General features: G+C 36.2%; 1 protein-coding gene across 1 annotated transcript in view; it reads right to left on the bottom strand.

Moving 5' to 3' along the window:
- The window catches only part of FGF12 (fibroblast growth factor 12), a 614,868-nt gene that overhangs the window by 433,539 nt on the left and 164,654 nt on the right, over positions 1-16,675 (bottom strand). The window lies entirely within an intron of this gene.

Here is a 16,675-nt window from a genome sequence, read left to right as displayed (position 1 = left end):
GTAGAGTGCTCCAACTCTGGAACCTCATGCTAGAGTTATTTCTTTACTTTGAGATGAATACTAGCCCTTGGTACATAACAGAAAATAAAATAGGACAAAACCCTGGTTCCCTAAAGGGAACTGGAGCTGCATGAGCAGGTCCGTAAGTGATTTTTAAAACACACGCTATGGCCTGAGCAGCCGTTTTCATATTTATTACTGTTGGGCAAATGAGTTTGTAAAATTTGTATTTTTTGAGTTTGCTCACTTTTGTTGTTAGGAAATGGCACTAGGCAGCACCAGGTATATATGTGATCTGTGAAATTGCAAATTACCTTCCTGCTTGGGAAGGGCCATTGTTTTACTAATGTTTGCAGGATGAGAGGTTTTCTTGCCAGAAAGTTTTGAAAAGAGAGAGAAGAAGGAGAAGGAGAAAGAAGCCATGTTTGCAGAGTGAGAGCAGAGAGAATGCAGAATGCTGAAGAAGCAGCCATGTTGGCAGGAAAAGAGAAGGTGTGCAGATGGGGAACCAGAGCTGAGGGGCCTTTGATTCTAGAAGAAACTGGAGAAGATTCTCCTGGTTGTGTAACTGGAGAATGTGTCAGGGCTTTGAGAGCCACTGAAAGAGAGGAAAGAGGTCTTGCCTGTGTGTTTGCTGGTCAGCCAGTGTAAGACTTTAATAAAGGAATGGCCCACCATTTTGTGGCTCTACTGTTTCTTTACCATCTGTCCGAATTCAATGGGAACCTGCATGTGCATGGCCATGGTGGCGGCAGCTACTGGCCCTACAATTATGAACCTCTCTGAATACCTGGCAGGATCTTTGCAAGAATTCAATGCAATGAAACACATGAAAGTGCTTTAAAGATTTTTATTATCTTTGCACAAAAAGGTGCTATTTCTAACTTTCTGGGTTCCAGGTACTCCTGGATGGTTTACCTGTGAACCTACCTTCTCCTCAACAAGACTGTAAACTCTTAGAAAGCGGGACAGGAAAAGTAACTGTCACGATTAGCATTCAAATTGCCTGCTTGCTTGTTTAAATGCTGTTTGAAGTGATTCTTACACTCAAGTGCATTCATTACAAAGAAACTGAATTATCCAGCAGTGAAAAAACAAGGATTACCTTGACAGATTTTTTTGTTGTTATTGAACTCTGGAGTTCAGATTAAACCAAAGAGAGCGCATAACATTTTAATGCAAAATAGTTTCTTACTCTGTATTACAGACACTTGATCAAAGTATATATAAAAGGGAATTGATCACTAGAATTTTATTACTCAAACTTAGTTTTTTGTGTTTTTTTTTTAAATAAAGGTTCTTACCCTTATCAGCACTTCAATGGACATGCTTCTTGAAGCAACTACTAAGATGACATACAGTTTCACAATTAGGTACATACATGTAGTCTTCCTAAATATCTTTGGAGAACACATTTTTACCGGTACCATAACATCCAAAAACAAGACAAAACAAAACAAATAATAGTAGCCAGGAGCACAATGGATGGTAATGATGTAGCAAATTTTAGTTTAAGCAAAACTTCCACATTTCCTGCTTTCTTGATGTATTATTTTATAAGCCAAAATCAAAATCTTACTGGCAACTATATTTTTAAATTTTAAATTCAAGATTTATTATTAAATGACTAAATTTTAAATTATTTATCTGCCTCTAATTGAGTTTTGTTTTTTAAGTTAGGATTCTTTCTGTTTTTTAATTGACCTTGGACCAACTCTAGCAAGTGACTCACCAGTGTGGTTTCAAAATAAAATAATCACTTTCTAAGAAGGATTAGAAGATCTGGTACATAATGTTTGGTGAGCTTGTTTAAATTCCTAGTATCTAAATTTCTCCTTTTTATAAAGAGTTCTTTGCTCACAGCATGTAGAAATTAATAACTAAAGGAATTCTGAGATTTTTAAGTGGTGACTTATCTAAGATATTTTCTGCTCATATTAAACGTAGGAATCTGTCCACTCTTGGCATCAGCTGTGCAATTAATCAGTGTATTTATCTGCTTGGAAGCCTATATTGAATTGGGAATAACATATTCAAAATTTTGCCACACCAAAATTTTAATGAGTATACTAATGGCAAAGTGTCTATCAAATGAAAGAAACTTATATTTTCAAAGAAACCAAACCAATACATAAACTAAAAGATCAACAGTACGATAGCTAATAAAATATCTTTGGTCTATCATACATACATTATACATATATATATGGTCCACTGACTGCTAGGGTAAAAACCACGCTGGTACCTCATGTCTTAGAAATACCTTCAAATCCAACTTTGATAGGCAACTGTTATAGACTGAATATCTGCATCTCCCCATCCAAATTCATAAAGTCATATGTTGAATTTTTTTTTTCTGTATTTTTCTGAAGCTGGAAACGGGGAGAGACAGTCAGACAGACTCCCGCATGCGCCCGACCGGGATCCACCAAGCACACCCACCAGAGGGCAATGCTCTGCCCCTCCGGGGCGTCGCTCTGTTGCGACCAGAGCCACTCTAGTGCCTGGGGCAGAGGCCGAGGAGCCATCCCCAGTGCCCGGGCCATCCTTGCTCCAGTGGAGCCTCAGCTGTGGGAGGGGAAGAGAGAGACAGAGAGGAAGGAGAGGGGGAGGGGTGGAGAAGCAGATGGGCACTTCTCCTGTGTGCCCTGGCTGGGAATCAAACCTGGGACTTCTGCATGCCAGGCCAACGCTCCACCACTGAGCCAACCGGCCAGGGCCCATATATTGAATTTTTAAACAGCTGTGCCCCCTCCAGGAATTATGGGATAGGGCCCTTGGGAGCTTCACAATCATGAAACGGATTAGTGCCCTTCTGAAAGAGACTGCAGAGAGTTTCCTCTCCCCTTTCACCATGTGATGACACAGCAAGAAAATGGTCATCTATGAACTAGGAACCAAGTCCTAACCAGACATAGGATCCTGGTGCCTTGACCTTGGACTTCTCAGCCTCCAGAAATATGAGAAAGAAATATTTGTTGTTTAAGCCACACAGATGATGGTATTTTTTTGTTATAGTAGCCCAAACACACAAAGACAGCAATAAAATCAATCTCATTAGGCAATGTGACAAAACAGCCCCTAGCAGCTAGCTTGCTTTATTAATGACATCTGGTCTAAATAACTTTTAACTATTTTCAAAACAGCAAACAACATGGTTTTTTAAAAAGATTATATTCTTCTTGTTGTTCTTTTTTTTTGTTTTGTTATTCTATTTCTTCTTCTCCAAACTTTTAATTTTGAAATAAATTTCGACTTACAGAAAAGTTACAAAATAATAGAGTTCTTGTATACGCCTCATCCAACTTCTAATGTTAACAATTTATATAACCAGTGTATAATGATCAAAACTAGAAAATTTACGTTGGTATCATGCTATTAAATAAACTGCAAACTTTCACCAGTATTTCCCAAGTGTCCTTTTTCTGTTTCAAGATCCCCCTAGGACACACATTGCACTTCGTTGTCCTCCTATTTTTCTTTAATTTATGACAGAGCCTCAGTCTCTCCTTGTCTTTCAGGACCTTGACATTTTGAATAAATATTGGTCAAATATTTTGTTGAATGTTTTTCAATTTGGGTTTCTCTGGTGCTTTCTGAAGCTTAGTCAATGGTTATTAATTTTGGCAAGAATGCCACAGAAGTGATTTTTTTTTTGTCTTTAGCATTTTATAGTTTCTAGTCAAAATAGTATTTTTCTTTTTTTTTAATTTTATTTTTTTAATGGAGTGACATCAATAAATCAGGATACATATATTCAAAGAAAACATGTCCAGGTTATCTTGTCATTCAATTATGTTGCATACCCATCACCCAAAGTCAGATTGTCCTCTGTCACCTTCTATCTAGTTTTCTTTGTGCCCCTCCCCCTCCTCCTTTCCCTCTCCCTTTCCACCCTCCCTCTGTAACCACCACACTCTTATCAATGTCTCTTAGTTTCACTTTTATGTCCCACCTACGTATGGAATAATGCAGTTCCTGGTTTTTTCTGATTTACTTATTTCACTCCGTATAATGTTATCAATATCCCACCATTTTGCTGTAAATGATCCGATGTCATCATTTCTTATGGCTGAGTAGTATTCCATAGTGTATATGTGCCACATCTTCTTTATCCAGTCATCTATTGACGGGCTTTTTGGTTGTTTCCATGTCCTGGCCACTGTGAACAATGCTTCAATGAACATGGGGCTGCATGTGTCTTTACGTATCAATGTTTCTGAGTTTTGGGGGTATATACCCAGTAGAGGGATTGCTGGGTCATAAGGTAGTTCTATTTTCAGTTTTGTGAGGAACCACCATACTTTCTTCCATAATGGTTGTACTACTTTACATTCCCACCAACAGTGAATGAGGGTTCCTTTTTCTCCACAAAATAGTATTTTTCAAAGTGACTTAGGTTAGTTCTTTTCTTTCTTAACCTTTTCAGTGTAGTTTATTTGTAATTCAGTTATGCCCATTTATTATTACTTATATTCCCTGCTGGTTAATTTTAATTATTTATTAAGATTAATTAACTTCAGTTATTTTTTTATTACATATTTGAGTATGTAAAACATCCATATGGTTCTAAGAGCCTTGTAGAAATTCCTTGCATGAGAGCTCTTGTTTCCCCACAGCCCCACCAATAGAACATATTGTCCTACATTTTTATTTTTGTCAATTTAATTGTAATGTCATCCTAACTTGCATGTCTCTAATTCTGAGTTTGAACACTTTTCACGTGTTTGAGAGCTTATATTTTTTTCAGGGGAATTGCATGTTCATGTTATTTTTCCATTTTTCTATTGGAAAAAAATATACCCACTTTTAAAAGACCAAGATTTCCTACCAGGGAAGCACTAAAATCAAATTAAATTAGATTAATTTAAAAATGTTTGAGATAGGAATTCAAAACGAGAGCAATATCACTGGAAAAGGGGCTGAGGTTTTAAGATAACTTTTCATTCAGTCACTCATCCATTCACAAGTAGTTGCCACAAGTAGTTAGAAACTAAAACTAAATCCTTGCCCTGAAAGCTAGGAAAGGAAAAGCAATCAGTAAACTGTAAGGAAACGGCTTTGCAAATTAGGTAGCACTGCGGAGCTCAGTGAAGGTACACAGGAAAAAGAAAGTGGCTCATTCTATCTTTTGGGGGAGAAACTACAAGTTGTAGTCAGAAAAAACTTTATATAGATTAAGAAATGTGAGCTGAACTGAAGGAGGTACCTCTCATTCAAGTATACAATGTCCAGTGCTTAATAAATGCTACCATTTACTTTCTAGCCACAATTACAGTAATAGGTACTGGTAATTATCTGCGAAAGTACAAACTCCATTTCTGAAAGAACCAGCAGCCAGATTGAGACCCTGCATTTACCTCTAGCCCTAGCCCACGTCCTATCACATCGCTATGAGATACAGAGCAATCATTCTCATTTAACTTAAGTACTTATATTACCAGACTTAAAGAAAAAAAGGCAAGAAATAATGTTACTTTTACAATTCTGTTCTGATAAAACCTGAGGTCCAGTTAATGTATAAGACCTCCCTGTATTTTCTTCCAATCTTCCCACAGCCAGACCTCAATCTTCAAACAAATAATACTTCAGAACTTGCTGTGAGTGTTGGAGGTTTGCCATTCTCTTCTAATAACACTGTAACAAGTTGTTTTGAATAAATGTTGAGCTTGTCATCTATAAAAAAAACCTTTAAATATGAGTTATATGAGTCAAACAGAAGAATAATATTTTTACCTTATCATAGCCAAGTATGAGTTATTTATTGTGAGAAATATGAAGAAAATCTATTCAAGATAGTTGATATTTGTGAATTTCAGTGAAGCAACATTTGCTTATTAGTCAAAATAAGGGCATGGTTCCAAATGGGCATTCTCATTCCTATCACCTAACTCTTCACTGACCTTAAAAATCCTGTACATTTTTTAAACAATGTACCACAAATGCCACCAGCTTCCTCTGGGAAATTTTCTCTGATGCCACTTGGTTCAACCTCAAATCAATCACAACAGCCTCTGAGCTCCCAAAATATACTATCATTCTTCTCCCATGGCGTTTATTTTATTCTACCTGCACATATGTCTCTTTTCTCAATAGATTATGAGCTCCTTTATCTACAAATTTATGTATCTATATCTCTTATTTTATCATAGTAGCTAGAACATGTAATAATTTATTAAATATTGCTAAGATGAAATTAGTACTAAATTAACATTTAATATTTAATATTGCTGAAGTAAAAGAATATGGGGAATGTTATTGTGGATTTTTCATTTGGGGATTCTGTTCAACTGTGCGTCAAATTAAAAAACAATAACCCCTCAAGAATTTACAGTAAAGTTATAAGCTATAACGCAGAAATAATTCACTTTTAAGTGTGTGAAAACTCATAAGATTTACTCAAAATCAAAGAACTATAAATTATAAAATACTATTCTATTGTTCAATTATTCAAATTTCAAGGATAAAAATGTTTGATAAGCCAGTGTACTAAAAAGAATGCAAAATAAATGGGAACTCGCGCATTCTTAGAAAGAGTATTCATTGAATACATTATGGTTGGTGATATGTCTTCATCTTCATTTGTTTTCATCAAATGAAAACAAAACAACAACAAAGAAAACCACTTTTTCTAAATACCTTCCCTAGATATTAACTGATATAGTTGCACAAGATAAATTAGTCACCACTACACAAGGTATCAAAAAATACATTGATGGTATGCTATTCGATCCTAATAATACTAATCTATCAATAGGCAACTAATTGAATTTTGGTGCACCTCTTGTTACAAAACAATGTTTTACAACTTAAAAAATCATTAACTTCATATGAATTGATATGAAAGAGCTCTGAAATTTATTATTTGAAATGTAATGGCCCTGGCCAGTTGGCTCAGTGGTAGAGTGTCAGCCCAGCGTGTGGATGTCCCAGGTTTGATTCCCAGTCAGGGCACACAGGAGAAACAAACATCTGCTTCTTACCCCCCTGACCCCCCTCTTCCCCTCCCACAACCGTGGCCAGATTGCTTTGATTGCATTGGCCCCCGGGTACTGAGTATGGCTCCATGGAGCCTCTGTCTCACACATTAAAAATAGTTTGGTTGCAGGTATGGCCCCAGATGGGCAGAGCATTGGCCCCAGACTAGGGTCACCGGGTGGATTCCAGTCAGTATGCATGTGGGAGTCTGTCTCTCTATCTCCCCTCTTCTCATTTGGAAAAAAAAATAATTATATTAATTTATAATGTTTATAATGTACAAAATTTAACAAGCATGTAAAAGAATATTAAAGTATACTATAATTTGTGTGATAAAATATTTACAAACTCTTCCTGAAAGGTACACAAGAAACTGACATCATAAACTTAGCAAGAGGGATTAGGATGCTGAAGACAGGAGTGAGGAGCAGACTTCCTTTAGAGTCTAGACTGTCTTTCATTTTGTACTTTTAAACTTCATACCATGTATATATATTAATTCTTCAAAATAAAGAATATGTAAAGTTATTTAAATATATACATTTTTATTTGGTTAAAAAGTATTTATTACTACATATTGATAAGACTTATCCTCTACAATGAAGGGGGTACATGGAAAAAAATAAAACAAGAAAAGTTCTAAGTGCCATAACCTCAGATATTACTCTTATTTTAATTTTAAATTATGTACTAAATTTTTAAAGTGACGGTTTAAATTTAAGTGACATTGGAGGGAAACAATTAATATTAGCAATTAAAATAAGGTGTATTTGACTTTCCCATGCCCTTGTGGAATTTCAAAACTCTTGAATATTAAAGAAAACAAGGCCCTGGCCAGTTGGCTAAGTGGTTGAGTGTCAGTCCGGCATGTGGAAGTCCCAGGTTTGATTCCCAGTCAGGGCACACAGAAGAAGTGACTATTTTCTTCTCTCCCCCTCCCCCTCCTTCTTCTCTCTCTCTTCCTCTCCCTCAAGCCATGGCTCCAATGGCTCAAGCAAGTTGGCCCCAGCTGCTGAGGATGGCTCCATGGCCTCACCTTAGGTACTAAAATAGCTTGCTTGCTGAGCAACAGAGCAAGCCCCAGATGGGCAGAGCATTCACCCCATAGAGGGCTTGCCAGGTGGATCCCGAACTGGGCACTAGTGGGAGTCTGTCTCTCTGCTTCCCTACCTCCCACATAATAAATAAACAAACAAATAAATAAATAAATAAATACCACCATCAACTCCAGTAATAACTACTCAACCAAATCCTTTTATCTTTCACATTATCTGTTCTATGCAAATAAAAATCTTAAATTGTATAGTATATACTACACCTGTCTGTTAAGAATTAAACTTTTAAATTTCTATTCAATGCATGTTTATTGAGCATATAATGTAAATCATAAAAATAACCCCTGCTCTCAGTGACCTCATATCTAGGGGGAATGGGGAAGAACAGATAGCTATAGAAATAATGGTGATAAGTATAGAGATGCTTGCAAACTATTGTGAGAGCAAAGATGAGGGGAGCAATTTTATTTGCCTAGGAGGGAGGTAAAGGAAAGACAAAGTGAACTCCAATATGGTGGCATTTGACAAGAATGGAGTTTTTCCAAAAGACTGATAGGAAAGTGAAATTTATTTGTGGAATGACTTCATTCCAGATTTGTGGAATAAAATTTCAAAAATCAAATAAGACAGTCAATATTTAGGTCCAGCTTTCAACAGAAATCAAGACAAAAACGGGGGACAGTGATTTCCTCTAAAGTCCCATGGCTCTAGTGGCCGAGTTACCACTCAAGTCAGGGCACACCCTCCCAGTGCAATATTCTTTACTGGGAAATTGTGTAAAGAATACACTGCAATAGTGTATTCTTGTGCTGCTTCTGGTTTTAATCGTTTAAATATCAAATTTGCTTTATAAAATGCATAGAAGCAATTTCAGGGCATTTTTCCTGAAAATTCAATTTTCTCTCTGAAAATTATCTGCTCTCTAAAAGCAGAGAGCAGCCATTCATTTAAAGTCCTGACATCGGTAAATATAATATTGCCTTTAAAGCAACAACATGGTATTTACTAATGTCGACTTTCAGACTAGGACCTAGAAGAGAATCTTAACTTATAGCTTGGGCCAACTCTCATAATGGTGAGCTTTAACTATTCTAATGCAAGTGGTTATGGATCTATGATCTGGACAGGGAGAGGAGGAGAAAAATTGCTACCGGGAAACACTGATTTGGGTCACGTTGAAGGCTTGACGGAGATGTGGTATTAGAGATACTATTTCCCTAACATCTCTCACATCCACCCACTTTGTTGCTATCTTCTTTCAGGCCTTGACCACTTCTTGCCTGATTACTGTAACATAATTAATGAAAGACAGTACAACTATCTTCAAAATAGTCACCCCAAAACCTAAATCCCTGAAGGATTTTGCTCTTCAGAAACTTTTCAAGAGCATTCAAGATAAAGTCAACAATTTAAGGTCCCCCCAACGACCCTTGAGGGTTTGCCTAATCTTCTTTCATCTCTTTCCATGAACTTAACACCGCTCATACCGTTGAGGCACACTGTTTCATGTGTATGTATCCTTCTTTCCTTCTTATCCCATTGAATACATGTGCCCATCCTTCAAAAATCTGGTCCCGTGTCATCTCCACCAAACTGTTCCCTGAATAGTTTGGCTGCTCCTCTTCGGGGATCTCTTATGTTTATTTCTTAGCATAGAACTTTCACATAGCAATCTTTGATTCATTTAATTTATTATCTGTATGTCTGATGGAGTCATAGGAGAACCAAAGTACTTATTGAAAATTCAGCCAAATAATCATACAAACATTTGCAACTGTGATTAGTGAAAAATAGGAAAGTATTTTTTCCTATATTGTCTGAAGTGTCTGAAGGGATCAGACACTTCCTAAATTTGCAACTGTTTCTATTTCTAGTGTGACAGATTATCAGGTGTTTTTTTTTTAAAGTAAGGACCTGAAAGATCCGGCTTCTATAGCTTTAAGCAGATGTACACTGAATGTATCTGATCAAGTTGATATGTAACCACTGGGATAACGCTTCCAGGAGCTAGAGCTGAATAACCTTCTTCAGTATCCTGAGCTTGTGTAAGTTTTCCCTTTGGATTAAAATGTTATTTACATTTTAGGTCTATGCTCTCTTTTGATTTACAGTATTTCTTCTCCCTTGAATAAGCTCAGTGGTTAAGACCGGATCTGGGTTTATTTCTGAACTCGGACACTTAAGTGATAAACTTCCCCAAACTATTTTTTCTTGTCTGCACAACAGGGTGAGTATTAATACTTAACAGGATTGTTGTTAGAATGAAAAGAAGTAGAATATGTCAATATTGCACCTGCCAGAGAGTAAGTGCTCAATAGTAATGGTAATGATCATGGAGGTTGTGGGGATTTTATTGACGTTGATAACTTTGGAAAAGTCTTCCAGTAGTAATCCTTTTCCTATTTAAAAATATATTCAGCAACATCAATCATCTGTTATTTGAGGTTATTTTTATAACTTCTCTGCAACATCTATATAAATAACTAAGATCCATTTTTGTTTGGAGAAAGAATTTAAGAAAATTAGACTTTTAGTAGAACAGTTTTGAAGATTTTTGCTTCATCAAAACTCTGTAAGAAGAGACTGCTAGGCCCTGGCCAGTGGTTCAATGGATAGAGTGTCAGCCCAGCATATGGACATCCTGGGTTTAATTCCCAGTCAGGGCACAAAGGAAAAGTGACCATCTGCTTCTTCCCCCTCCCACTTCTCTCTTCTTCCCCTCCCACAGTCAGTGGCTCGATTGGTTTGAGCGTGACCAGGGTCGCTGAGGATAGCTCCATTAGAGCATGTCAGCCCCAGGCACAAAAAAATAGCTCGGTTCTTGAGCATTGACCCCAGATGGGGTTACTGGGTGGATCCCAGTCAGGTTGCACGGGGTAGTCTGCCTCACTATCTCCCTTCCTCTCACCAAAAAAAAGAAAAAGAGACTGCAAATGGGTATGGGTTTTCTTTGAGGCCTGATAAAAATGTTCTGTAATTTAGATAGTGATGGCAGTAGTATAGCCTTGTGAATACACACACACAAATATAAAACTCTCAACTGTAATCTTTAAAAGGACAAATTTTATGATATTGGAATTAAATCTAAATTAAAAAAAACTCGTGAACCTTTTGTACAACTACAAAATTGATTAAAATGTCAGAGACATACATCCCTGAGTTCAAATCCCAGTGTTCCTAGTTACCAGCTATGCCTGTTCGTGGACAAATTTCTTAACTTCTTTGAGTTTCATTTTCCTCATTTGCAAAGTGAGGCTAGTAACCTGCCTCTCAGAGTTGGGGGGGTAAGAAAATGCCTAATGCCAAGTTCAGCACTTACAGATTCCCCACAAATAAATTTGGCTCCCTTTCCCAAGATTTGCAATCTCCTTAACAAGAACTAGTACAGGTATTGATCGACTTACGACCTATGCAACTTACGACCACTTGACTTTATGACCACAATCGCTAGCCATGACTGCTCCGCGTCTGGCAGTGCAAGCATTGCCCACATGGGCGTACGACAGTGCTGGCCAATAATATGTTTCGTACATGTTTATATATTTTGATATGTTTTGCAATTGGGAAAATGTTTCCTATGGTATTTTTTACACCTGTATTTTGTATTTTTGTATGCACCTGTATTTTGTAATTTTGTATATTTTGTAAATATTAAACCAGTTGTACTGGTAATGTAGTGTTTCACTTAAACCTGACGAATGTAAAAATAAGAAACAAAATGGTGTAGAGATGATACAAATGGCATAAAATGAACAAAGAAAATTATGATATATAACAATAATGAAAGAAAATTATGATAAAATGACTTAAATATTTTTATAACATCATTTCACGGTACTGTACATATAGCCTACTCAAATTACGGTCAAATCGTGTTATGACCAGTCTGTCAGAACCAATCGCGGTCGTAAGTCAAGCACTCGCTGTATATATTTAAAAGAGAACCTTTAAAATATATATATATATATTAAGACATAGTACAGGCCCTGGCCGGTTGGCTCAGTGGTAGAGTGTCAGCCTGGCGTGCAGAAGTCTCGGGTTCGATTCCCGGCCAGGGCACACAGGAGAGGTGCCCATCTGCTTCTCCACCCCTCCCCCTCTCCTTCCTCTCTCTCTCTCTTCCCCTCCCACAGCTGAGGCTCCATTGGAGCAAAGATGGCCCGGGCGCTGGGGATGGCTCTGTGGCCTCTGCCTCAGGCACTAGAGTGGCTCTGGTCACAACATAGCGACGCCCAGGATGGGCAGAGCATCGCCCCTGGTGGGCGTGCCGGGTGGATCCCGGTCAGGCGCATGCGGGAGACTGTCTGACTGTCTCTCCCCGTTTCCAGCTTCAGAAAAAAAAAAAAAAGACATAGTACAAATCACCTTGACCATTCCTGTTTATAAAATTTATACTCTATAAATGCAAATATCTATCTTAATGACTAATTCTAAAACTTTAAGGTTGTTAACAATGTTCTGGATCATCATATGTGGGAAGGAAAGGAATATAAAGATAAATTTTGGAAAACCAGTCCCTATTCCATTTTCTACCGCATGCCTTATGTTGTCACTGACACCTTAAGACAAGAAATGGAAGTAGAGATGCTTAGGAGGAGGTGTTAGCACAAGGCCCACTTATTCACGAGAGTGGGCTCCTTGTTATTGTTGGTTCGTTTTTATTCCAAGGCATCACTTAGACACTCAGCATTAGGGCTCCATTCTGGATTAAACCAAGAACACATCTTTGCCATTTTATTAGTTAATAGATTGACCGATGAAAATATGCAACAACAAAAGTAAAAAAACAGCCTGCACTAGGATTTCAATTGTGTTTGAAAAATATATGCACATGGGGAAAATAGAAGGTGTATATACAAAAATACAACAGTGGCTATTTTTCAGTGAATATCTTGGTGGTTACAGGAGACTAAAGGGAGGCAGTAGGTTACAGTTTGTTCAGAGTATGACTTCTGGATTTAGACTCCCTGGGCTTTACTTCTTCCTAACACTTCCTGCCATGATGCCTTTATGCATGTCACCTGACCTCTCTAGGCATCAGTTTCTGTTTATATGAAACGAGAGCAATAATAAACCACACAGTAAAGCTTAACTGAGATAATGTATATAAAAAGCATGAAGTAGAGTACTGGTGGAACATTAAAACACCCCACAGATATCATCATCAATTTCTATTTCTGTTTATTTAAATTTTCTAAAATAAACATTGAATACTTTGAAATCAGAAATAAATATTATTTGTTTTTATATTATACATACTTTTTAATTTTTATAAAGAATTAAAACAAAACTTGTAAGAATGCTGAATAGACTACAACTCTTAAGGTTATAGCATCAAACAGTACTTCTTCCATGGCCTAATATATGTACTTCATCCTTGGATTTAGTGAGAGCCATGAAATGTTTGTAAACATGCTATTATTATTCTCAGTACTTCTAAAGTCAAGTGTTGAGATTTTATGAAAAGGCTAAGCTATGAATTGGGTGGGATTTTCTGATATCCTGCCTAGACTTACAAAAATTGAAATATGACTTCTGGGAAGTAGATTTAGCAATATTCCTAAGGCAGCCACCCGTTACTCTTTTTGAAAAATATATCAATTTATAGTTTTATTACATATGACTTCCTCTGCTTCTAGCCCCCCAAATGACAATTTTAAAATAGAAATAAAATGCATTTTATTTCTCGAGTCCAGGATTAATTACAAACTCAGGAAAAGTGCGAGACTAACTTTCCAGAGATGCTAAGAAAGAAAAAAGGAGACGTGTACACTCCAGAATTATTCTTTTAATTCCCAAAATTTTACTGTTTCTAACAGTTTAGAAACTTGTTAGGAAACAGACACACACACACACAGCAACAACAACAACATTTTTTACTTTCAAATAATTTTCCTAACCTAATTAAAATCTAATTATTTTGTAGGAAATGTAGCCCAAAGTAAAATATATTACTGTTTCTTGTGCTTTTTTGCTTGTTGACTTTTTCCTTCAAGAAGCAATTTTTGCATTTTCAAAGCACGGTCATCTGGGCACACCAAACCCTGACCATATTTATATCATATTACACTTAGCAAGCTGCAAACACAATCTCATATTGCTTTTTCTAGCCCCATTTTTCACACACATCTTCACAAGGGAAAAAATGATGGATGTAAACATCTACTTCCGAAAGGCATTTCATCTGACATCACTATTTTCTTCCAACGTCTGGTGGTTGGTTGGGGAAATAAATTTAAAATGGAGCCATACTCAGGAATACAAACTAATTTTGATAAAATATTGTTGAATACTTCACTACCTTATTTAAAACTATATAGCACAGCCTGACATGGAATTTCTAGCATTTTTCATCAGGCATTCAAGAACCAGCAAATCTTTATCTCTCTTTCTGACTATAGCTTCTATTGCATCACCCATAATCCCATAATTACTTCAGGTCCACAATCCCATATCTGAAACACTTGGGTAAAGGAGTTTATTACAATTCAGGTTTTCAGAAAATAAGAGAGTACTTTTTTAAGTAATACAGTACATGAATAAAATATTAGCACAATTTATAGGTTGGGGCAACACCTGTAACAAAAAAAATTAGTATTTCTGTTGCAAATTCTACAATTCTCCTAAGTGAAATAAATAAAGATTATAGACAGCCTCATGCCAATTCAGAACAGGTTGTGCTACCAAATAAGTTTGCTTCAAACTTAAGGAAAAAAAATGGTTTTCAGAGTTTCTTTGATTTAGAAATTATAGATAATAGATAATGAGCCTGCACTAGCTTTAATTGAATATAGACTTTTGAACTATTGAGACTTTGTTCATTTTCTTTCCTTAGCCCAAAATGTCTTCTGCATCTCTTCTAGTTTAATAAATTCTAAAAAGTCCAAATCAAACGTCAGCCCTTCCACAAAGTGTAAAGTCAAAGCACCTGTTGGCATGTTGTAGGCATGTATTTCTCTCTCTCTCTAGACTAGAAACTCCTTAAGGAAGAGCCCTATTTTCACATTGACTTTATAAGCAGTGACCCCTGTCATTGTATTTTTGTAAAAAAAAAAAAAAAGAAAAAAGAAAGTGAATGAAATGAGCCTACTAAAATCAAGAATATCAACAAAACAAACCAAAGTGTTCAGTGTCAAATCTTCATAACAACCCAGTTTTAAGAGGGCAATTCACAGCAATATAGATCTACCTCAAAAAATGAGAAAAGTTTCAAATAAACAGTCTAACCTTACACCTAAAGGAACTAGAGAAAGAACAAAAAACAAAGCCCAAAGTGAATAGAAGGAAGGAAATAAGGAAATAATAAAGATCAGAGTGAAAATAAAGATATAGAGTCTAAAAAAATACAAAAGATCAATGAAACCAAGAGCTGGTTCTTTGAAAAAATAAATAAAATTGATAAACCTTTAGCCAGTCTAATCAAGAAAAAGATAGGACCCAAATAAATAAAACCAGAAATGAAAGAGAAGTAACTACTGACACCACAGAGATACAAAAGATTATAAGAAAATATTATAAACAACTATATGCCAAAATATTAAACAATCTGGGAAAAATGGATAAATTCCTAGAAACAGACAATCTTCCAAGGCAAAATCAAGAACAAACAGAAAATCTGAACAGATCAATTTCAACAGATAAAACAGATTCAGTAGTCAACCCCCCCCAAAAAAAAAACTATAAAACCTCCCAATAAACAACAGTCCTGAACCAGATGGTTTCACAGGTGAATTTTAGCAAATATTCAAAGAAGAACTAACATCTATCCTTCTCAAACAATCCCATTAAACCCAAGAGCAGGAAAGACTCCCAAGCTTATTATATGAGGACAGTATTATCCTATTTCTAAAAATAGAATAGACAAAGACACTACAAAGAAAATAATATTAATATCTCTGATAGGTCAATACATCTAATGAATATAAATGCAAAAATCTTCAACAAAATATTAGCAAACTGAATTCAACAATACATATAATAAAAGACCATGCACCATTATCAAGTAGGCTTTATTCCTGGAATGCAAGATCAGTTCAATATCTGCAAATTAATGTGATACACCACATAAACAAAGTGAAGGATAAAAATCATATGATCACATGAATAGATACAGAAAAAGCATTTAACAAAATTCAGCACCCATTTAGGATAAACACTCTCAGCAAAGTGGGAATAGAGGGAACATACCTCAACATAACAAAGTCCACATATAACAACCCACAGTTAACATAACACTCAGTGGGGAAAAACTAAATGTGTTTCCTTTAAGATCAGGATCAAAACAGAGATCTCCACTTCCACCACTCTTATTCCACACAGTTTTAAGACAAGGATAAGAAATATAAGGTATCCAAACTGAAAAGAAAAATTAAGACTTTTATTATTTGCAGATGACATGATTCTGTATCTAGAGAACTCTCAAGATCCCACCAAAAACCTGCTAGAATTGGTATATAAATCTAGTTCTAACTAAATATTCAGAAATCAGTTGCATTTTTATTTACCAATAATGAACTATCATAAGGAGAAACTTAAATTTTTTTTTTCAATTTACAGTCACATCAAAAAAATAAAATAGGCCCTGGCCGGTTGGCTCAGCGGTAGAGCGTCGGCCTGGCGTGCGGGGGACTCGGGTTCAATTC

The sequence above is a fragment of the Saccopteryx bilineata genome, chromosome 8, assembly GCF_036850765.1.
Source record: "Saccopteryx bilineata isolate mSacBil1 chromosome 8, mSacBil1_pri_phased_curated, whole genome shotgun sequence".
Lineage (NCBI taxonomy): Eukaryota > Metazoa > Chordata > Mammalia > Chiroptera > Emballonuridae > Saccopteryx > Saccopteryx bilineata.
Note: the sequence above shows the minus strand (reverse complement) of the source record. Positions and strands in the feature narration are given on the sequence as shown.